We start from the raw sequence: 24766 nt of genomic DNA, 5'->3' as shown, positions 1-24766 counted from the left end.
CTTAAACAAAAAACAAAAAAAAATGAACCTACTCTTCTGCTTTCATGGTAGCTAGCTGAGAATCAGGCCTCTCTATTTTTTATTGAACTCCAGCAGGAGGTAACACATTTGATTTATCAAGCAATGTCAGACTTGCTTAGGAAAAAAGGCTTGGGAGTCACGGCTAGGGACAGAATGGCTGCAATGGATATAGCATTTGAAAACTTTGGTTTAAAATTGTGAGAAGCTGAGAGGAAAGTTTAAGTCATAAAGATAACAATCAATGGTGTGAACTAAGATTCCAACTCACAATACCAGAACTGTAGGTGCTGAGATATTGAATTGATGATCTGGAAATAACCTCAGATTAGGAAATATTAGGTTGGTGGAGCTCCTGAAGACATTGAGCTAAGATTTTTTTTTTTCAGTGTATTATAAAAGGTCCCAGGAATGGGTAACTTATTTCTTCAACAATGTACATATTACTGTACATTCTGATTCATATCACACCCATGGGAAGATCATTCAGACAGCACCGTATGCAACTCAATTTATACAAAACAAAGATTTTAAATACTTTGGTTTTTATTGCACATCCCAGCTGTCGATTTCAAAGGATTTAAGAGTATTAATGAATTTTAACCTCACAATACCCTGGGAGGTAATTATTATCCCTCTCTTATAGATGGGAAACTTATCATTGCAACACAAAGGAGAAACATTCTGGCTCGTGACTGGCTGAAAAGTCATGTGACTATTCAGTAAAATTCTATTGCTAACCTCAGAGGTGAACAAGAATGAGGCCTAGAACAATGTTAACCAATCAGATTACACTGAACTTCTCCAAACTATTATTCATCTTTCAGCTAATCGTATTGTATATAAAAACTTCTGCTTCCCAACCGGCTCACTGAAGATGAATAATAGATTTTAGGGATCTTCTAACTTAGTTTAAAGGGAGACAATATTGTATTTTTGTCTACAGATTTCACTGAAGACATTCAGAATATACATAGCATCACAAAATTTGTGGCCAGAGTCACCAGGTGGCAGAGTTATGCATAGTCTTCCAAGTTCTTTTCTCAGCATGAGAAAAAATGTTCAATCTTGGGAAGACATACTGTGATGTTATTTTTTTGTTGTGCAAGGTTCTGTGTGCAGGTTTTGGGAGAGAGAGCTGTGCGAGCAGCCGAAGAGTTTGCTGTCAGACTTGGTCTCTGATTAGAGTTAATGAGTTGCTGTCTAGGAACCAGGCATTGGTGATGGTCTAAGATTCCTAAAATAAGAGATTATCCTCCGTGCTGCTCGTGACCATGTTTGTTCCAGGACTGGTGCCTATGTATAAATAAAGCAAGTTACACTCAGTGTGCGTCACTGATTTCTCCTCCACTGGGAAGCTGACCTTCAAAGCTCCAGACATCTGATATCACTCAACAGTGGGGCAATGCTGGTATCAGAAGAAGAGGCAACAATATACTGACTTAGCAATTTGTTGAATATGAAGATTTATTGTTGGTCATTTATTTTCCTGTCTCACAAATGTAACTTGATATCAGAAATCTATATCTACCATATTTTATATGAGGCCGAAAAGTAGAGGGCTGGAATATACCTTGTTTTTCTTGCTAGGCTAAGGTTAAAAGGTGAAGTCCAGACTTACAACATGTCACTATTTTCCCCATGGATGCTGCAGATATTCTAGATAAGAACATTATTGTCACTGTGTTGAATGGCTTTTATATGATGATATAAATATGTCAATTAGTATTTCAATTAGCATCTGTGACTAATCTTGCCCACGCTGGGAAGTTACAGTATGTGAGTTTCTTACCAGAGGGTATGTTTTTGTTACTTTATTATACAAGTATAATACCAGTTGACAACTTCAATAGCAGGGGATAGCACAGAAAATTACAGGGTTTCTTTTTAATGGAAAATGGAAGGATTGGTTGGAAGCATCAGAGTGGAAGGCTAGGTCTTAATTCTCCTGTATTATAGAGTTCTATATTCCACTGCACATTATTCATCAACTCCTCCAGACTTCCTTCTAAGTACTTTAGTACTCCAAAGTTCCTGGGAACTTTGTCAGGGACTTTGTGATATCTATAGTTTTAGACTCATACTCTATTGCTTTACTGATGCTGTCCCTACCTAAAAATCCAGTAAAAATAAAGGACCTGGTTTTCATTTACACGAAAGCCCCATTACATCGCTCTGTCATTAGTTACATTCACTGTAAGGCTTTTATAAATGATAATCAAGCCCAAATATTTTTAAATGACATTTGTGAATTAATACCACTCACCCCACTACATCTATAATATAGCTACATGTTCAGATTACACCATTTTCAAATGTACTTATTCCATACTATGTTAACATCATAGTTAACATAGTTAATTTTATTAACATAGTTAATTGTTTCCAGACTTTATTACCACTCTATCTTGATGCAAAGTATAGAAAGAAGGTATCCCTTTTCTTTCTTCTCATTTTGCATTATTCTCTTTATGCCAGTAGAGGGCACAAACTGTTAAATCACATTATTATTGTACCTCATGTATGATGCTAAAAGTCAGTAGCTTTATAAAATTCATCAGGAAAAAAAAATCCATCGTTGGTAATGAGCATTTCATGGAGTTTGACTGCATTATCAGTGAGTCACTAATACCAAGAAAGGTTATTTAAATAATTCTACATTTCTGAATTGATTGGGAGTTATTAGGGAGTTCACTACCATAAAGCAATATTTTGGGTTCTGGGATTAAGGTAAAGAAAGATAACAATAAAGAAATGGTAATAGCAACCATTAGAATAAGACTCGTTACATTAACATTATAAAGCTATGAAACACTTTGGCTTCTTTTAAATACTAAGTGTTATGGTTTTTTTTAAATGTATTTAAAATTATCTATAGCTTTATAGTTCTCCCGTAAAGGGAAACTGATGCTGGGTCTAATTCCTCACTCTGTTACTCCAGTTTGATACCAATGTAATTGGACCAAGCCAATGGTGAGCCAGATCCAGCAGACTTAAAATTGACAAAAACAATAGCAGTGTGGAATTTTATTAGTAGCATATAGTATGATGTTGTCTCCATGCTGTTTACTTTTGCTAAGTCTTTAAAGAACACTAAATTCAACTGATTAATGATTTAATTGCAGTTGTAAGGGAACTAATTAATTAACATGAAGTGAAAAATATAAAATAGCATTGGGGTTTTAATGAAATACAGTAAGTACACCAAGAGCTTTTCATTTTCTGACCAACATCAGTAGATTTCTGAACATAACTATGTGTGAGATTTCAGTGACTAGTCGATGTATTCTAACCCTCAAGCTGGAGATGCTCTGTTTTAGCCAGCATAGTGCTGGCAAAAAGCCTGATGAAATTATTGAGCAATGCATGAAACTGACAGACCTAGATAGGACCAACCTTGGTGGTAAGGTCACAAGAGGGATCAACAGAGCTAAAAGTATCAAGACTTTGCCAAATCTTACTATGCAAGGTTCTGGCCAAATCGTTCAGATCGTAGCAGGAATAGTGCCAAGGGGCCCTTGGCTCAGCAGTGGTCTTAGAACAGATAATAAGGACAAAATACAGACAGCAAGTGAGTAATGCATGGACTAGAGAATAGCTGGTCCGGGTAGATTTTAAGACGGTGCAAACTTTTCAAACTAATTTTTGGTTCACAAATTTGTGAACTTCCTTCCCCCCCAAGTGTCTCACCTCCATTCCTTGGCAAAGAGGAGTTAACCTGGGAAGGAAAAAGAAAGATTTTCTGGCTACTGTGGTTACCTTTAAAACTTTGCCAAGTACTCTGCATAACTAAGAGCAGAGTAAGCCTCTTCATAGGTAAAGCTGGTGCTAGCGTCCAGAAAAAAGCCTGAATTTTCAACTTCTGCTTTCCATCCCAGTTCATCACTTCCCCAAATCCCCCTGAAATTCCACATGCCATATCTCATGCCAAGGTTGAGGCTCTCTTTTCCCCTTCCCAAAAGGTAAGTTTGAAATGAATAAGAAAGGGCATTTTAAACCCTGGCTCTCACTTTGAATGCTTTATGCCTCCCCAGCAGCACACAGCTGATATAACAGTCTGAAACAGCTATTGGAGAATTCTTTCATGTGGAGACTAATCTGGTGGTGTAGGGTAGGCATGACAGTTTCTGTGCCATCTCCTTTCAGTCCCTGATATATGGGGTACAACTGGGAAAAGGAGGAAGTGGCCAGCAACCTGCTATATCTAGTCCATTATTGGCTGTGGACTGGCACTGGGGGGGCTATTACCAACCAGTGTAATTAAGAGGAGTCCACAGGCTACACTAATTTGTGCTTTGACACTGAGCCAGCACCTGATGGCCCCACGATCTGAGAACATAATTACACACAGAGGGCCTTATCCAACTCCCACTGAAGACAGGGGGAATATTTACACTGATTTCAAAAGGAGTATGTCAGGACATAAAATTGCACCTGACCTGCAAGATGGGAGTATTTTTTTCCCTTAACAAACCCAGGAACTTAATGCCATTCAGTGGAATTCACTCTGCTGGACCTCCAAGACTGGTGAAATCTTAATCCCTGGAGTTGCAGATATATTTTGTATTTAAAGCAACTGGTAACCTTTTCCTGATAGTTCATAGTCACAAGTTGGGGTTTTTTGGTTGGCTCGTTTTGGTTTTGAAGGGATATATTTTGTTTGGTTTTTTGCCTTTCACAATAGAATTTCTCATTTTGTTCTACAGGGTATTGCCTGATTTGAGATGCTCTATAATTATTAATTATTTTTAGGCTTTGAAGGATTAGATTTTTCCTAGGTAAATGTCAGTAAATGTCAATTTCACCATAAACACACAAACTGACAAAAATATTTCCATTGATAAATGTAATTTACAGGTAGGCAAAGTAAAAAAAAATGCTAGTTGAGAATTTACTAGAATTTGATTTAAGGATATTTACTTTATATATTTTGACATGTGATGTTGACAGTTTGTGATTTAACAAGCTTTTAGAATCTCAATGTCTATTGTCATTAAATAATTATTGTCTATCCCCCCATAATTTTCAGCAACTGTGAAAATGTCTATAGATAAATCGGGGGGAAATGCTTACAACCCATAATTTTTTTGCATGTGACCACTTAAATTGATAGAAACTGAAAAAATCCTTTAAAAATAAACGTCAATATTATGCATTGTGAATGTAAATAAAAATAAATTCTCCCAAGCCTAATTATTTTAACTCAATAATTATGTTGATATATAAGTGTTTGTAAATATGTGACTTTCTCTGATTGGCACTGATCGTGACATAAGTTTTATACCAGATATGTAGTGCAGAAAGCAGGACAGCATCCGAAATTAGTGGGTGGGTGATGGTAGATGTTCATTAATCAGGAATACTTTAAAGTCTATGAGAATCTTTCCATTAACTTCAATCCACTTTTGATCGTGACCCAATGGCCTAAATTTCCAAAGCAACAATAAGAGATGGAAGAGAAATTTTTTAAACAAACCAGTCTAAAAGGAAGCATTTAAGTTTGCTCATTCTCCACTGGAGAAGTGGAAGTTAATGTGCTTTTTCAAAACCATTTTGTAGAGAGTACTAAGGTGAATTGGAATAGGAAGAGTGTTTGTAATTGGAATTGTGTTGATCATTTAAGTGTAAAGTGACACGAAGCTTAAAACGGATATTCATGGATGCTGGTCAGAGTTGAGAGTGCATTTTCTACTTGTAGTTGGAACTGAGTTTTCAGAACTGGGAATGTCCTCTGTCAAGAACAGGTATTATCTTTTGAGATTTTTCTTGAAGAATGTTGAAAACTTAAATGTTAATTCCCCTGTTTCCTAAGGGTTTGCGTGTGTCCATCTGTCTGTCTGTGGCGTTTGTGGCAGTAACTTGAATCTCCTTACAATGCAGCTTTTTATTTTTAATTTCCTAGAGTTTTTTTTTTTTTTAAATTATTTGTAATAATTTAGCTCCTGATTCACAGCACCAAAACTGCCCTTACATTAGGATGCAATGACGTTCTACACACAGGTAATTAATATGATGCCTTCCTTATTATTTTGGTTGAATTAGTCTCTGGCTTTTCCTAATGGTTCCTACAAATTGCCTCACTGGTGAAAAAGGAGTTTATATCGGTTATTACTGGCACAGATTTGTTCTTTTTATTGTAAGTTTTTCAGCATTATTAGATCCTGATTCAGACAAATTAAGTATATGTTTCTATAAGAATGGGTTTAAGTACAGACTTCAACATTTTCCTGAATTGGGACTCCTGGCTCTCCCCCTTGCATCATTTATTTCTAGGTTAGAGGCTGGAATGGATCACTATGATCACCTATTCTGATTTCCTGCATAAACTGGCCATAGAACTTCCCTGAGTTGATTCTTGCTTGAACTAGAGCATATTTTAAAAACTTCCTGTCCTGATTTAAATATTTCCTGTTTATGCCTTTTATTATGACCTCTTTGGAACACCTGATGTATTTCCTAATGGCCTTCTTGATGTTAAGACCTGGGTTTTCTAATGTTAACAACTCCACCAAATTGTTGTAGCACCATTCAATGGTTGCATGGGAACAAAGATGCTGTTTAATAAGCATTGGTAATGATTAATTGTTTGATTGGCCAAACTGATGAAATCTCCACAGTGCTTATATCCCCTAGTGACTGCATTGGTTTTGATAAATCACCTGCACGTGATTAATAGTTCTCAACTCACTTTCGATTCAACCTTTTAATATTCAGCATTTCACATGGAAAGTAGCATTGCACCACTGCAGAAACACTTATAAAAATAAGATTCCTGGTAAATGTTTTTTAGTATAATGAAGAGTCAGTGAATATACAAGGGTGGTAAGAAGAAAAGGAGTCGGAACCACTCACTTTGTTTGATGAACACAATCACTTGATGACATCCATCATATCCAGGAGTGTGTTACTTTTTAAGAATGATTCTTCACAGACCAGAATTTACCGACCACCTATCCTTACCTGCAATAGCTGTCTATAGCTTTCATTTCCTACTTTCCAGCCCTGCACAATAAGCACTGCAGAAGAATATTTTAGACAAATATTTATCCTCCGGATGCTCACGCCTTTTAAAAGAAATGGTGAGAGCAGACCAATACTACATAAAGCTGAAATTTGTCAGACTAACATATGGTATCACCTCTCTCCTTTTAGAACTTCAGTATATTCCTGTGCCATTGTCGATACCAGCTGCTATAACATTATAGGCTGCATTTTTGCAGAAATGGAGCCATTAATCCAGAAAAAGTCCTGTATTCAACTGTTGGATTATTTAACTGGCACTCCACTAGCACAAGAGAAGAATAAAAGAAAAACACAATTTTGTAATAACATTTTGTTTTATTGGATTAGAAAAGAGTCACATGACCTTTTCTCTAGCTTTTAAGGTAGCTGCAAAATGTCAGTCACTTCCTACTGGCTTGCCAGTCAGCCCAAGGCACTAATTTGTTTCTGCTCCAGGTTGCCAATTAATAGCTAATGCTAAGAACTGATCCCTGTATTTCACAGATAAAGCAATTGCACCCAGATGCTCTGATATGTAGAAATATCTGATATGTAGGAAATCAATAATATTTTAATGCCTACTATCTGCCAACATTCAGATTAATCCCACACATTATAAAAATCGGTGTTTGCTAATGTACAGATATTAAAGAGGCCAACACACACACAACAGACTCTTAAACTTTATTGTGGTTCTCTGTCAGTCACTTATTCCTGATAACAAAAATATCAAAAGATAATGCTAACCTTCTCCTCTCTCTCCCATAGTTCCCTGATTGCTTTTAAATTTCCATCTAACTACACATTAAATCATCCCACCATTTTAATTTTCTCTCTCCATGATTTCAAGATATTGTATATCAGTTTGCAGTCGCTTAGCACTTAACCTTCCTATTATTCTTTTCTTTCTGTATCATGCTCTGCAGTACAACTGCACATAATTCACACTCTTTCATCATTTTCATATTAGTTACTCTGGCCTGATCTAGGCCTTTTCTACAATTTGAACCAATTTGCATCAATATAACTGATAGTTATTACACTGGTGCAAACCCCTAATGCAGACATGCTATACCAAGCATATATACATGCTTATACTGGTGCAGTCTAATTCAGTACCATAATGAATTTCCTTATTGTGCACAGAGCCTTTCATTAGCCTTCCCTTCTTGCTCTCTTTCCCCTCCTCCCCCCGTTACAATCGCAGTTCAGCTCTCCCACTGGTTGCAATAATGGATGCAGTAGTGGAAACAAGGGGGAGGGATTTTTTTAAAAGTTCTCACTGTTGGCCTAACTGATTGCGTAGATGTCAGTCACAGTGTTACCATTGACTTAAGTGGCAAGAGAATTAGGCCATCGTTGAGCGCTTTTGAAAATGCCTCCTCAAGGGTCTATGCCCACAGTTGTTTTTAACAAAGTGTCCCCTAGACCTGCCAGGAGCAGGTTATACCTCCTGGTGGTAAAAACACTGGTGGCAGCAGGTGCTTTATTCACACTAGCACTTCTGCCGTTGCTTGCTGTCTTAGCAAGAGCAACGAGGTGAAATGATTTTGCAGACAAGAGGTAGAGTGGGATGGAGCTACAGTTGTTCTAGCTAGTTCCCAACACTGCCACGGTACAAAGCCTATGTTCTCCAGTGCTATGAAAAAATAGCACATAGCCTCAACAAGATGTACACATTCAATATACCAATCTCATTTCCATAGACCATTAAGGATGCCGCCTACAATATGCTCTAGTAAAATTTGGTTTTGATAGAGAATACATATTCTATACTCTGTGCATGATGTTGTAAACACCAGCTGGGGAAGGCTTTGCAAAAAATTGGGCATCACCATGAAAAAACCCCAGGCAGAAAGTGCAAGACTTTCAGATAACATTGCAAAGTATTTGGAGCCTTTGATTTAACTGTAACCAGAGCCTCATGTATTTTGTGGGTAACTTAGATTTTATATGTAGCACTTTCCATCCATAGGTCTCAAAGAACTTTACAAAGGGTAAGTATTACTACCTACCATCTTACAGATAGGGAAACTGAGGCACAGAGCAGTGGAAGCCCAAATTTTCAAAAGTGGCCTTTAATTGTGAGTTCCTCAATGGCTGGGAGTCCATATCGAGACAAAAGGCAATAAATACTTCTCCCTTAGAAGCATCAGCCACTGTCAGTGACAGGATCCTGAACCACTGGCCTGATTCTCTGTTTCCATTTTTGCCAATGGATTATATGATTTTTTGTAAGGGAAAAACTAGGTTTGGGCACTAGGCGCAGGAATTAATGAATCAGTGCTTCCGTCAATGGAGGAGAGAGTGACCAATGAGAGGGGGCATATGGAAATGATGGCAACTGGAAGAAAGGTTGTGAGCATTTTTCCTGTGGCAAGTTGCGGCAGCTGTGACATCCTTTGCCACTCTGATATTTGTCACTGGAAGCTAAATGCACCCCTGAAGACTGAACTAATAGGCTTTGTGGAAAGTGCATGACAGCAGGAATCCTTGTGATTCCAGTGGCTGAGTGCACACGGTTTTGCTGCTGGTTGTAAACCTTGGGAGTATGGTGGGCAGAGAATGACTTGAAATCAGGCAAGCTAACGATGACGTTTGGGAGGGGGTGGAACCGGCTCTGCAAACCCCAGACTGAACATAGAAAGTGAGGAAAGGAGAGTCTCGCCTGGTTCCAAGCAAGCAGCTTGATCACAACCCTCTGCAGCTGCCAGAATTGCCAATCCAAGGGGCAGAAAGGCCTGGGACAGCAAGGTGGTGACAGACATGCATCTGGCTGTTTTCTGGAGGCAGAATCCCTCCAAGAAAACAGCCGGGAGACTGAAAGAGACTGCCATCCCCAAAAGTAAAGGGCTGACAGACTTCATTGAAGGTGAGGGTCCAGGAACTGACGTGATTGAAAGCAAACTAAGGAAGGTCAATCAGGAGATGCTGAGGTGCCTCAAGAGACCACCCCAAGAGGCGGTGAGGGGAAAAGTGTCATAAAGGGGTGCTTTTGCTCAATGCATTCTGTAAGTCTATACCAAAAATGGACATCAGAGGAGGTTTTTCTTTTTTTTTTTTTTTTTTTTTAAAAGTCTGGTCTCCCTAATCACAAATTTTGGGAGTTTCTTGGCTGACATGTTAAAGTGATATGACACCCATCAACTTTCACCTGCTACCCAGGCTGTGCTTGTAAATCAAAGCTGCTAATTTTTGTTGCCTGTTTACTTTAATCTTTGGGAAGCATTAAATGGAAAATGCTATAGTAGCAGCATATCTGCCTATATAAATTCTGAGATATTTCTATGGTGACTCTTGAATGACAAGTGAAAATGAAAATTTCATTAGGATGGAAGGAGTATGGGACATTCAATTCAGTTATCACTATTATAAAATATTTATCTCAATGGTAGCAGCGAGAAGGTCCAGGCAGCAGAAAGGCACCATTGCTTTAAGTGCTATACAAATACACACGAAAACATGCTAATCAGTCTCAAAGATTTCACCATCTATGAAGTGATTACTTTCAACAATAGGTAATACTCTTCCCTCTGCATCAGTACTGAATCAATGCTTCAGTGTTGCATTAATGGACACTGTGCTGTTGCCTGAAGGTGCTGTATTTTTATAAGCTGTAAAACCAAGGCCTGGCCACTTGTGGCCATTAGAAGATCTCATGGGACTTTGTGAAGCATAAGAGAGCCAACACCAGCATGTGGGCCGAAACTCCAAATGGGATAAACACATTCCGCCCATGTACAATTCCCCCTGAAGTTTTATGAAAAGTTTTCTTCACTTCCCCTCCTATAAATGATTGTTTGCTGCATTTCATTCCAGAGGCAGCTGCATTTCAGTGCTGGACAGTCTTTACACAGAGATTCTAAACTTGCAATCTATATACTCATGTAAATGCCCATTGAGTTCACCAATTCATTCTTGGTCTATAACTCCAGTGGAGTTACCCCAGGCCAGATTTACCCTGCTGTGCTTTGGGATCCTGACCATGTACTGTTCAGTGATTACTTAATGCCTCAAGGAGCTTGTTGTAGATAACTGTTTTATTTTGTGCCTGGTTCCGGATAACAAGACAGTCATAGTCCCCTGCCCTGGCACTCTGTTGGGGAAAGCTCAGCCCTTAAAACCACAGTCACCAGAGGGTGAAAAGCATTATATAAATTATTAGTTGTATAACACCCTAAAATAGGATTTCTAATGGAAATAGCTGCTCAGCCTTAATTATGGCAGAATTACTATAATATCCTGATCTGTTGGAGCCAGATTTAGTAAAACCTCCATTCAGATCTCACAGTGAGGTGACTCACATGAACCTGATTTTTTCCCCCTTGGTTTTTACAGCCCAGAAATTAGATGGCCTTTTTATTTAATCCTTTGAGTCAACTTTTTCGTAGATATCAAGTTTTCAGTTTGCTCAGAGTCTAAAGAACAGACAGTCAAGAAAGGGAGAGCCCAACAAGGCAATGTCCTGATTGCACCAACAGATATTCTTTTGCTTCTGTCCCTATCACACCATGTCGGTTAACACAAGGCTTCATTATTGCACCAGTAAACTCGAGCAAAGCTTCCCTCATGCTGCTACCACTGGACTTGAAATTGCATTAAATCCCCTCTCAGCACTAATCAGCTTTTACCAGAACATGCAAAATAAACTCGGTTTGGAATTACCTCATTTTGCACACAGCTTGCGTTTGACTTTTTATCTTGCAGGAGAGAGTCTTGTTATTCCGCCACCCTCATCCTCTCAAAATTTGCAGCCGGGGGCCCAAAGGAATTTACCCTCTTTCTAGTCTAAACTAGAGGCGCACTTCTCTTTAAGTGTCTCTCGATGCTGGAGGAATACAGACACAAGCCTTCTCTGGTGTAGAGGCACTGAGCAAGGAAAGCCTGTTAGGAGCGGGGTGCAGAATGATTTGGTACGGGGGAGGGAGGGGATCAGCACCGAGTTTGAACGCTGGAATGCGCTGGTCCCCTGTGACAAGGGAGAAATCAACATGTCACTGGCCCTGGCGCTTACATTTGCCAGGAGGGTGACTGACATAGATAGCAAAGCGCGGAGGCGATCGCGTCGCTTTTGAAAAGCAAAAAGGGGCCCGCCCGCAGGCGAGCGGCGTGGCTGCGATCAAAAGCAGCGACTTCCTTTTTCTCTCTCCCTCTCCCAGCCCATCCCAGAGGCGAAAGGATGCGGTGGCCCAGCGCCTCCTCCCCAGCCGGAGAGAGACAGACAGACAGACGCACGCGTGCACGGAGACTCGCCCGCAGCTCGTCCCAGACTGCGACAATAAATGAGCAGAGAGGGAGCTCTTGAAAGGCGCAGGGCAAGGGGCTGGAGCAAGTTTCAGACAGGCCCCCCCCCGCCCGCCAGTGCGAAGCACCGTCAGGGGACAGCCCTTTAAGCCACCTCTTCCCCCGGCCCTTCCCGGCGGGGTGGCAGCAGCCCGCGGGCCGGGCCGGGCCGGGCCGGGCCCCCGCCCTTGGAAGCGGCTCCGCGCCCAGCCAGGCTGCAGCCGCGGCTGAGGGGAAAAAAAAAAGGCTGCCGGCACCTGCGATCCGGGCACGGCTCCCGCCACAGGCGTTGGCCCCTCTCCGCCCCCCACCTTTCATGCCGCTTCCTGCAACGGCCACTCTCCCCCCCCCCCCCCCCCCCCCAGCAAGTTCATCCACGCAGCAGCAAGCCCCGGTCCCCAGCCGCTAGCCTGCGTGGGTCGGGGGAGGCTGATCGTTGGGCATCTCCCTCACTCAAAGGGCAGGGGGCCCAAACCGCCACCCCGGCTGGTGGCGCGCGGCGGGGAGGTCGGTGTGGCGGGTGGGCGCGCGGGCGGGGGGAGGGGAGGGGAGGGCGTGAGGCGCCCTCGCTCCTCCCCGCCTCGGTGACTGAAGGGCGGCGCTCAGGCGGCGGGGCTCCGGAGGAGGCGGGAGCCGCAGGGTTTTGCACCGGCTGCTGCCTGGGAGCCGGCGGCCGGCTGAAAGAGCGGCAGGCAGGTAGGTGACTCCGCTCCCGCTCCGGGGCGAACTTCGCCCCCCCTCTCTCCGCGGGGACCTGCAGCCAGCCCCGGCCTCTGCTGCCTGAGGCGGGGGGCGGGAGGGGACACAAAAGTTGGGCTGGCCGCCCTCAGCGGCGTGACCGGGGTGAGGAGAGGGAGTTTAATTCGGTTCGCCCTCTCAGCCGCGTTTACACGAGCCGGGGGAAGCGGCTCGCGCTGGCCGAGCAAGTTCTCGGAACTGCGTCTCCCAGCCCGCGCCCGCCGCGCCGATGTGCAGCCGAGTCCTGCGGCGCCTTCTGCAGCGGGGGATCTGTTACCCGCCGGCGCTTCGCGGGCAGCTCCGGCGCAGGGCGGCTCGCTGGCTTTGCTGGGAAGAAATGGAAACCCGCAGATTGCGGAGTGCAAAGCCCCGCTCTTCTTTCTTTCTTTCCTTCCGTGTGGTCCTCACTCCCCGAAGCGATCGCCTTCCCACAGGCTCCCCAAGTCACTGCATGGCGGTAGCCTTGTTGGCTTCTGTCTCCCTTTCCCCTCCTCCCCCGTTATTAATATTTTTTTAAAAATTGTCAAGTTCCTGCGTTGCTATGGTTAAAGCCGAGCTGTAAGAAGAACATCCATTGCTGAGCCCAGGGTGTTTACAAAGGCGAGCGAAGTGTGTTTGTGTGTAACACAGCTACAGCCTTGTGAGCATTCAAAACAGCAGGAGAAGTTTGTGACACTCAACAGAAATACTTTTAAGGATAATAATGAGGTCAGAAAATCTGACAGATTTAGCGAGTAAATTAATCCCAGCGAAACAGATTAAACAAGAATTCAGTGGGAGATGGGTGCACCGGACCTGTGGCTGTGTCATCCCCACAGAGATCAATATCACACATTGACAAAAACTCTGATTTGGATAGAGATTATAATTAGTATTAACCAAAAGAACCGGTGATTCAGAGGGTCTGTGTTGTTCAGAGGTTTTATTTTTAAATTACCTTTTGAAAGGACCATGTACCTGTATTTAAAAAAATACTTGAGAGTAATTTTTCCTAAACACATTACTGAAAACTAAAAAACGACTTCTTTTACATGGGTTGCTGGCACTTTCCTACACTGTATACTCTTCTTTAGCAAAGTGAAGAGTGAAACATACTGCTGCTGTTCTGGTTGAACTCATCTGTATTAGTTTCACTAAACAAATCTCTTCACTTACTTCTGTATGCACTAGAGCAAAAAGGTTTTTTCATGTTGTTTTTCTTTCTTTAGAAGTTGTGTATGTGGAATGTTTTACAAGTTATTTTTCCATGCCACTCCTGTAGGGATAGAAATAAGGGGTAATATTTTCAAAAGCGACTGACTGATTTAGGAACTGAACTTCCATTAACTTTCAATGAGTCTTAGGCGCTGACATGCCTAAATCACTTTTGAAAATGTGACTTGAGTACTGTTGGAAATTTTACCCAACAGCTGTAAAGCCTCAGTCCTGCAAAATCTTTAGCATATGCTTAATATCATGCACTGTGACAGCCCCATTCAAAAATACAATAGCAATAAATTATAGAAAAACTTCAAATGTTTATTTGCATTTAATTGTGCTAAAGTTTCTGTTTTGTTTACATTTCATTCTTATAGATCCATTTAAGTGTTTTCAGTTACTAAAGGTAAATTTCTCTCTCCTATTTTATCAAAAGAACTGCTCTGTCGTGTTCTGAAGTGCAAAGCTTTGTTTCAATTCGTATACTGAGTGCTTAAAATCCACTAGACCCCAGCACGTATTACGTAAACCCCACTGTCTTTCTCCTAAATGGGAGATGATGGTGCTTGGAACTAGAGCTGGTCCAGAATTTTCAAAATTCCAATGAAACGTTTTGCAAAATATCTGTGAAATCTTCCACGCAACATTCCCTTGGTTTTTGACCAACCTATAGAATGGCTGAAATTTTTCAAATATTTGAAATTTCAATGATTCTTTTCCCCCTGGAAATTTGTATGGATTTTTGTCCAGTTCTACTCAACACCCTGCGGCAGATATTTGGCACCTCTCAGAATCAGGCATTAAATGCAAAATGTTGTTTATTAGATTCTCATTAATTTTTTTACTAGATCAGACTTGAACAAATACAAGATCTTCTCAAACTTGCTTGTTCATTTACATCAAAAATCCACATTGTTGCCAATATTTTTCTTTTAAAGACCTCTCCGCTCAAACATGGAGAATCCTATGACTCACCCATGTTGCCTAAACATCTTGCAAGATATTACAGTAATTTTACACAGCATTTTAGCAGTTAGAGACAGAAGACTTTGATTCCTCTAGTCCATCTTCCCTCGAAGGCAGACTTGTTCTCCTTCCTATACTTTGAAGCATGAGATTCAGTTTACTGTAGTTTGGGTGTTCTTTTCTTGCACTTGTGGACTTGCTGAAATGGTAGCGTGGGTAAATGCTTTCTGATATTTCCGCAGTTGAAATTTAGATTCTGTTTTATCTACAACAGACCTAGTTTGAGCCAGTGATGCTGTCCCGAGAGAGCTGTGTTGTGTGCTCACCACTGCTGCTCATGGTCCAGAACTCAACTCAGGGCTTGTCTACACAGAGCAGCAATGTGCAGTATGTGGAGTATTATTTCTAAAGTGCACTCCAATGCTGAACATTAACTAGTCTGTGCAGACCCTGCTGGTGTGCATGAAAAGTTCCCTGTTGAGCTTTTATATAGTACTGAAACAATACTACATTAAAGCACATTAGGGAACCTTTAGTGCGCATCGGCAGGGTCTGTATGGACCAATTAATGTGCATCATGCTAGTGCACTTTAGAAATCACACCCCCATAGGGTGTGTTATCCCACCATATAAACAAGACCTTAGTTTCAGTTTCCACCTTGTTAGTCCAATCTGTGATGTCAGCAAGAGCTGTGGATATCCTGCTTTGTGTGCAACCTGGTTGAGACTGGCCCTACTACCAATGACAGTGAGCCTGGCAAAAATCAGTGTGGTACCAAATGCACTATATTCAACATATGCTGTTTCAGCCAATTTGGAGTGTCCTGGTTGAAGCTTTGTAGATACTTGAAGTTATATAGGAGCTCAGTCATCTAGAATTTGTAGAAAACAAGTAGCCAAATGGGTTGAAAACTTGTTACAAGAGAATGTGATCTTTGGCTCAAACAGTGTGCGAAGTTTCAGGCCAGAGTGATTTATTTGATTTAAAAAAAAATTGTATGGGCAAGTAGAAACAACAAATAAGGGTTTATAATGGAAGTGCTGACAGAAGTTTTTAGCATTGTAAATGGTGTTGCTACTATGCCTAAGAACATTCCTAGAAAGTTATTTATTATGCAAGAAGCTTTGTTGCAAAGGAGTTTGGAACAGATACTTTTAGAAGGAAATATTTAATAGATATATATAATTCTTATTGAAGAAACACTGTTGAATTGAGAACCTATTGAAGGGCCCAATTCTGTCATCAGACACTTAGGTTCAATCGAGATTTGCATCTGTGTATTTGAGGGCAGAATTAGGCTTTATATGAATTACACTGATGCTGTAATAGCTCTGTTCAAAGCAAACAGAGCTTCGAAAACCCTAAAGGAGATAAAAATATTATAATTTAACTAGTGCATTCACTGTATGCTAAAACCAGATATGCAGAATTCACAATCTGGAACAATTTTTATTTTTGCCACTTAGAAATCATTTGGCTTTCTGACTAATAGGGATAACAAAGAAAAGCAAAACTTGTTTTTAGATGAATTTGTGAATTTGTGAATTTCAGATAACTGAAAAACACTTTGATATGAGGTGTAATGTAGCATCTGATTAGTATAAAAATAATTATTTTTAAATATGGGTGTAATAATAATACCTAGTTTTTCTATAGTGCTTTTCATCAGTATATCTCGAAGCACTTTACAATTTTTAAATGTCATATCTCTGAATATTCTTCTTGAAGTCACTGTAAATGTGAGGACTGCAAGAATTAGACTAAAGATTTTTACTATACAATTGGCTGTGCATGTGTGTTGGCAGCCCCAGTTACTGGGCTAACTGGATCTCTGACCTCACATGGTCTCTTTGAGTGCATCCCCCCTCTGGTACTGGGCTTCAAGTTGTCACCTCTTTTGGGGTGGACTTCTCAGACTAGCCCTGTGCTGCATTCCCCTGTGATCAACTGTGATTACCTCAGCAGGCCTGACTTATCTTCAGTGCCTGTGCTTCTGCTCCCTTCAAGAGCAACTACAATGGTAATCAGTGACCAGACAGCCTTCTTAAAGCAAAATATTATTTATTTAGAATGCAAACATTATAGAGAAAACAGACCTTAAAACAACAAACCAATCTCTGTGCCTGCCTTGGTCTAGGTCTTCACACACCTTCTGCAGATCCTCTCTCTATGTCTATGTCAATATGTCCCCCTGGAGAGCTCCTGACAATTGATTCCCTCCTTCTCCTCCTGAGAGGGCTTTTTAATTGTTTAGTGTCTAGCCCAAAGGGACACAGCTATTTTGCCAGCCTGGGAGTCTTTGCTTGTAATTGCTCCCCAGCATTGGTTGAGAGGTTTGCTTATCTATATCTGTTGTGCATCAGGTTATGTTGCACTGCTGCAGTGCTAATATGGAGTGAAAGCCCTAGCACTAAAGCTGCAATGGTGCAATTAGTCCCCTCAGTGCAGTCCCCCAAGTGTGTTGTTGAATAACAGCTTACTTTCAGAAATAATGCAACCCAATGGGTTTTATCAGTGTTATATGAATGTAACATGGACTTGCAGGTACTAGAAACATTCAACTCCAATCTACATGTAAAAAATTCAATATTCTGAAAAAGTTAAAAGGTAAGTGATGAGATTACCACTATTCTTGTTGTGTGTGAGGAACCTATAAAGCTATAGGTAGGGCCCTACCAAATTCTTGTTCTGTTTTAGTCAATTTCAGGGCCATAGGATTTGAATATTGGTTAATTTCACAATTTCAAATGTTTTTCATCTGAAATTTCACAGTGTTGTAACCCTGGGGGTCCTGACCCAAAATAATGTTGCAGAGGGAGTGGGGGTTGCAAACCTGTTGAACATTTCTGTGCAGTAGGGAAGTGAGTCTGATCTCCGTGCTGCTGGGAGCACCCCAGTCCAACCAGGACTAGCAGCTAGGCGCCTGCACTCCCAGCAGCATGGGGGAGATAAGATTTCACAGGCAAGGGCCAATTTCATGGTCAATGACGTGTTTTTCACAGCTGTGAAATTGGTAGGGCCCTACTTATAGGGAAAAGGGGAAGAGATAGAGTCCTTGGTGATCAACAGAGGATGTGGCAAGTGGGTGCAGTAAGCTCCTCATTAGATATTAGAGAGGGAAGTGAATGGAGTCCTGGACTCTTTAGGAGATGGGACTTGGTTTATTTGGCACTTCTGGAAAGTGGGCAGGCTAGTATCTGGTTTTAATAAAGCTAGTTTGCTCGTCTTAATTTTTTCAGCCTTCCCAATGCTGAATTTGCTAGGTAGTGGTTTCTTACTCAAACACTAGTAAGTGTGGATTCTGCTAGTTGATATTACAAATGGGTGACTAGACTTTAGTGATTGCCAAACATTGGTGCATGATTGTATCTGATTCAATGTGCCTAAAGTTAAAAAAAGAGGTAGGAAACGGTTTACTGAAAGGAATGGTAATGAAAACAGATCACTCTTCTAAAGTAATGCCTTTGTTGAGAGTTGGTAAGTAGCAAGATAGAACAGATCCATTTTAATTTCAAAACATGTAGAAAATTTGTTTCTTGGGATTCTTCAAGATTTAATGTACCATTGCATGAAATGATCAACTAAAATGGAAAGGCAGAGTATGGGTTTTTGTGAGCCTGTAATTGAAGTGTTTTCAATGTCACCAGCATTGTCATCAGAACATACTTACAATTTAAGTCCCTGTCCCAGGCCTTCTAGCAGATCTTCAACATTAATTTCCTTCAGGAACAGGGTTCTGCAAACAAGAGAGAAGGTGAAAAAGGCAAAGACCAATGGGTGATTAGGCCACTTAAAAGCAATTAAAAGGCCAAAACTTGAACTTGATAAAGTTAAAACTATCTTTTATGCTAACACCATCACCTTCAATTGATCACAAAATGGCCAGTCAAAGAAATCATTCAAGCATATCACGCGGGATATACTTTTCTGGTCAGGACTCAGATTTACACTCAAACGTCCTGTACCAGATGCTGTAAGTGAATAGAGGGAAAAGTTTAATGAATCATCATTGATGTTAACGTAATACATTTTACTGAAAATAAAAAAGGACCAACTAATGGCTACAGGCCTGGCATCCACATAGGGTTAAAATAAGTTCCTATCTAATGGTATGGATTCTATGTGCAAAAAGAAAAATTCAGCCAAATACAGACAAAAACATGACAAGGAAGATGTTTTCTGGATGACAACAAATGATGGGGGAACTTTCGAACTGCAATCATCTTAAATTTCTGATGTCTGGCTATTCAGCAAGTGACCTAATCCTGAATAACAAGGCCCCAAATTGCTGATGTTCCAGGATTCTTCCGCATGCACCAACTGGCTTATGATTAGTTGATTGGAAAAAGGAGGAATGATACCCCAACTTCTCAATGACACTTGGTGGAACTTTCGGGTTGAATCTTTTTATCCACATAATATAAATATTTTGAAAGTTACACTGGGAATGAGGAAAACTTTGATCAGAACATGGCACGAAACTTACACAACAACGGCTTCCTGAGAAAGATGCAGCATTTACACAAGGATTTGACAGATTACAGGCTGACATGATTTTCATAGTCTGTGTGGAACTCTAGGTTGATCTAATTAATGTCCATGGACTGGAACCACACAGAAACAAGCTTTTTTAAATAGCAATTCAGAGCATTTACGCAGCCTTTCTGTTACTTACCCAACATGACTGATACCAAATGAGATGCCCATAGGTTGTTTAGAACAGGTAGAAGAGTCAGAAGTGTTTCTCTTTATTTCTTAACATTCAGAAATAAAGATCCAGATTTCTAAAAAATCAAAAGCCAAAAAAATTTGCAGTACCATTTAATGTTTTAAGATACGTACTGCAGCTTAAAAAAAATATGATGCCCTAGTCTAAAGGAACACTGAATACATAAAAATAAACTTTCTTCTTAAGGACAATGCATCATGGTACTGCTCTTTAAACTGTGTTTGAAAAATAAATTATTGACTGATGACACAGTTGTTGGATTGTGTGTTGTATCACTATAGTAATTATGATTCTTATTTTATAAAATTTAAAATGGGCCAGATAGTGTTCTGAACTATACTCTTAATTTCTAAGAAGAGTTCACCTTGTGTACAACTAGATAATGGTTGATGATAATACATACATTTAATACAGTGGGATTACAGAATGTGAATAGCAAGAAATAACTTTCAGTCTCTAGGCTATGTGTTCTCAGTGTCTGTTATCTTCATGCTTCACAGCCAGTGTAATAACTTGCTGCGTGAACCCAAGAAAACAGGACATTGCAACATGAGATGAAAAAAATCCATGAGTGAATGTTTCAAATAAAAAAGGATGTGACTAGAGCTGAACAGAAAGTGCATGGTTTATGGGTCTTCCCCTCTCCTTCTTGTGGAAAACATCAACTTTCTGGTGAAAAATCAAAAAAATATTTTCGGTTTGGAAATGATGCCTCATGCCCCAATTCTTCTTCATGAGGCAGGCTCCTGGGCTGGACTCTATCACCTATGATGGCCAGGGACCCCCATGATGCACCACAGAGGCACAGCAAGCGGGGAGAACACCATTCTGTTTTGGTGACTCTACTATTTGGATTAGGAGCTGACCCTCCCACCCTTCTGGCAGCACCTATTGTCTTCATACAGAAGTTTTCTTCTCCCATCCGGGCACTTAATGCTGCCAGCTGCTCCTGTCTGATCCTTTCCCCTACCTCTCATTCAATCCCTACAAACACACATACAACCTTTCAAAACCACCTTCCCCTCTTCCCCACAGATTGTCTTTGTCTTTCTCCACTTCCTCTGCACAAATGTTTGTCCTTTATTTTATGAAGACACATACAATGTACGGTTTAAATGCAGGATGACAGGAACACAAAAAACAATGGGATGCCCCAACTAAGTGGCTCTTCATCTGGTTCAAGTGTTTTTAAACTTGCCCTGAATTGTTTGAACGTGTTGGCCTGAACTCTTGTTTTCACGTCTGGATGCCATATTGTGCACTAACTTCTAGTACACTTTGTAGGAAGTATTTACCGTGTATTCTTGTTTGTTTCTTTTAGGAATTGGCAAGAATGTAATGCAGCTAGACTGATATAACTCATAATTTTTGAGTTCAGCAGATAATTGATCCACCATTGAAGAAGGTGAAATTCCTCAGGAATTTTTATGCTATCAAAAATCCATGTTTCCTACAGAAGGAACCATTGTAAGCATCTGAGTAAATAATTCAGATCTTTAAGAATTAATATGCTTTCCAAAATATGCATTCATTCACAACTCCAAAAGCCTGTGTGTTCTTAAAAACTAATATGTATCCCTAAATGCATTAGTTGCTCTCAGGTTTCTAAAACTTAAAAATTCAGAACTTTATTATTTATAATTTGTTTGAGATGATAAACACAATTCAGTAGCCATTGTGTTAACCACAACCTTAAGACCCCCCCGCGCAACGACAGCACTATTTAAGTTTGTAGGTTTGTAGTAGAACTTTACATTCCCATGCTTAGTGTAAAGTCTGATCCTCCTGTTCCAGTCCAGTTATTTTGGGCCAGTTCCAAATCTTGTGTACGTTGGTACATGCCACTGTAAGGCACTGTATTTGTACATTAAAGAAGGGGTTATTAAACTGCTGCTGCACAATTTACCTTGTATCTATGGATGTTCCATTAACATGACTGGAGAGTCTATAAGATACAGTGCTGAAACTTGCATCAGTGAAGAGGATGAAGACCCTTTTCCATTTACTCTACATTTTCTTGCTTTTTCTAGCCAATTGGTAGCTTTTATATCTTTTTCAAAAGACATTGGAGAAAACTATTCCTTAGAGCCACAGTAGTAAGTCAAGCCCAGAGAAGCTTAGCGGCCCGGCATAAAAAGGTTTCTTCCAGAGTTACTGGGCTTCTTCACTCTGCAGTCTTCCAAACACTCCAAACACCCCAGTACCTTCTCTTTTTCCCCCTGCCAAGATATTTTCCACAGCTCAGCATTCTGGGACTTCACACTGGCCATTTCATCCCAAGATGTGGTCATGAGTCAGTGCCAAACTGCTAGAGGCAAATAACACGAAAGAAAGGAAAAAGTAAACTCTTTCTATAATCTACTGTGTATTTTAAAATTATTCTTTACAGCAAATTCACCTTAGCTTTCTTAACAAGGAACGCTTACTTCATGGGATCCTGCCCAAGATTACATTATAACTAATGCTGTACGGCAATTCAGACCAGTAACCACAAATACCATTAGTCATACCTAGGCTTGAAAGAATTAGATTTTTATCAATAAATGTTGATAAATGTCAATTTTACCATGCGCCCACAAACTGACAAAAAGTATTTCCATTGATAATCAAATTTACAGATAGGTGTAATAGCGTGGCCATGGGTTGGAGAGCCTGGGGCTATGCTAGCTCTGATTACAGGATGAGCCATACCTGGGTTGAATTAGGATAAAAACTGCAGGAACTTGCAGGAAAGGAGAGGAAGCCTAGGAAGCTGCAGCTGTGTCTGTAGATACAAAGAGGAGCAGGGAAAAGCTGAAGAAGTACAGAGGAGTGGAAGAAAGCTCTCCAGTCAGGAAGGGCCTGCCCAAGCATGGAAGGGACTATATGGGTATGTCTGTAGTGTAATTAAAGACCCGTGGCTGGCCCGTGTCAGGTGACTTGGTCTGGGTCTGTAAAAATGGCAGTGTAGATGTCTGGGCTTGGACTGGAACCCGAGTCTTGGGACCCTGCAAGGAGGGAGGGTCCCAGACCCCTAACATCTGCACCGCACTAAAGCAGCCCCATAACCTGAGCCCCTTGAGCCTGAGTTAGCTGACACGGGCCAGCTGCGAGTGTTTAGTTACAATGCAGACATACCCTATAAAGGCCAACTGGGATGAAAACTCTGTGAGTTTGTGTTTTGTTATTTTGGATTAACCAGGAGAGAGAGACTGTAGGGTTGAGGCCTAGAGGGCCAGAATGTACTGGAGGATTCATTAAATTGGACCCCAAAGGGGGTTTGTTGGAACTATCTTTTTAATGGCAAGAGTTCTTAAAAGGGCCCTGAATCAGGGAGAAACAGAGCAGGGCAATGCCAAGGCACCCTGGACCAGGAGAGGGTGTGCAGAAGTTAGCTACAGGCTATTACATTAGGCAGAGTAAGCAAAGTGCTGCTTGAGAGCTTACTGGAGTTGAATTTAAGGCTATTTACATTGTATGTGTTGACATATGATATTGACAATTTGTGTTTTAACAATGAGAAAGCTTTAATTTTTTTAATCTATGTGTCTCCTGTCATTAAATAGTTGTCTGACACCCCTCTCCCCCCATGATTTCTCACAACAATGACAATTTAAATTAATACAAATTTGAAAAAAAAAATGCTTAAAAATAAGAATGGACATTTTCTGTCAAAATTATATAAAAATTGAGTTCTGCCAAGTCTAGTTATACCATACTACAGAAAGTTATACCATGAATGGCTCTGAATTGCATTAAACCCACTAATATGTACTTCTCTTAGCTAGCATGCTATGAGGTATAAGGCATTTGAATGCAGTGTTTTTTGTTTTTTGTTTGTTTTAAACTGGAAATGTGAAAATTATAACTATACAAGGTTAGCTGTAAATATTCAGATCAACGTTTATTACTATGAAAAGTGTTACTTTGAATTTAGCAATTGGTGGAATTGACATTCTCTCCAGATATAGTGTAATCCTGTTTATTTCTTCTGGCAGTAGGTTTTGTTTTCCTTAATGTGATTCTTAAAGTGACTAATGCTGAAATGGCTAATGTGGACTTAGATAAATAGGCAGGTGAAGTAAGAGTGCAATAACATATTGGTTCCTGTCTGCTTTTTCATGAAAGGATTCCCTGTGGTGAACTTCTTTGATTGTGAACCTTCTTGAAATATAGATAGTGGATAGTGACCAAGATCTTTTATCTTACACTGCCTATCATTTACATTTCTCAATTGCCATTTGAGAAGTGTTGCATTTTCCGGCTACACATTTGTACTTTGTAGATTTATAACTGCTTGTCACAGCTTGTAAAATCTTTGTGCAAATGAAGTCTGAATGCCAATATGGTGCCAGTAATTTTCCCATTATCCCAGTGGGCCAATATGCTGCCTGATACATTATAATTGTAACAAGGAAGCTGAGGGTAAAGTAAGATGTTTATATTGTATCTGCATAGCAAGGCAAAAAAAAAAAATAATGGAATGCCATTTCTGCTTATTCTACTGTAGATATATTTCAGCATTGCCTGGTGGGCAAGAGAAGCAAGCTCTCCCGCTCCCTCCAAAAGAAAATCTCCTAAATTGACTCAAATGGAGGCTTTTCATCTATCTTTTATGAAAATTTTCAAAAATATGCCTCATTCAGTGACTTTACTGCTGTAAATAAAGAAAACTAGATGTAGTTTAGAAGATTAGGAAATCTGTGACCTTATCTATTTGATGCAACTTGGGTAAAGCTTATGCAACTGTACTTAGGCATTATACAGCACAAGTGGCCTCAGATCCATGCATGGATCTCCTATTAAAGTCAATGTGTGTTTTAGCAAGAACTGTGCTTGAAATGTGAATTTAA

General features: G+C 40.4%; 1 protein-coding gene across 3 annotated transcripts in view; it reads left to right on the top strand.

Moving 5' to 3' along the window:
• Positions 1-24766, top strand: part of CNTN3 (contactin 3) — a 329597-nt gene that overhangs the window by 96803 nt on the left and 208028 nt on the right. For 2 of the 3 annotated variants that reach the window (XM_067542548.1, XM_067542559.1), the window contains exon 1: positions 12883-12999. The exons of the other annotated variant lie outside the window; for it this stretch is intronic. The gene's annotated coding sequence lies outside the window, so the exon portion shown is untranslated. Of the gene's footprint in view, positions 1-12882; positions 13000-24766 lie in introns of those variants that run through there. 3 annotated transcript variants of the gene reach the window in all.

This window comes from Emydura macquarii, unplaced genomic scaffold, assembly GCF_026122565.2.
Source record: "Emydura macquarii macquarii isolate MOO-44397 ecotype Brisbane River unplaced genomic scaffold, CSIRO-AGI_Emac_v2 contig_71, whole genome shotgun sequence".
In the NCBI taxonomy this organism is placed as follows: Eukaryota; Metazoa; Chordata; order Testudines; family Chelidae; genus Emydura; species Emydura macquarii.
The sequence above is the reverse complement of the archived record's forward strand: the minus strand, read 5'-3'. Positions and strand labels throughout refer to the sequence as shown.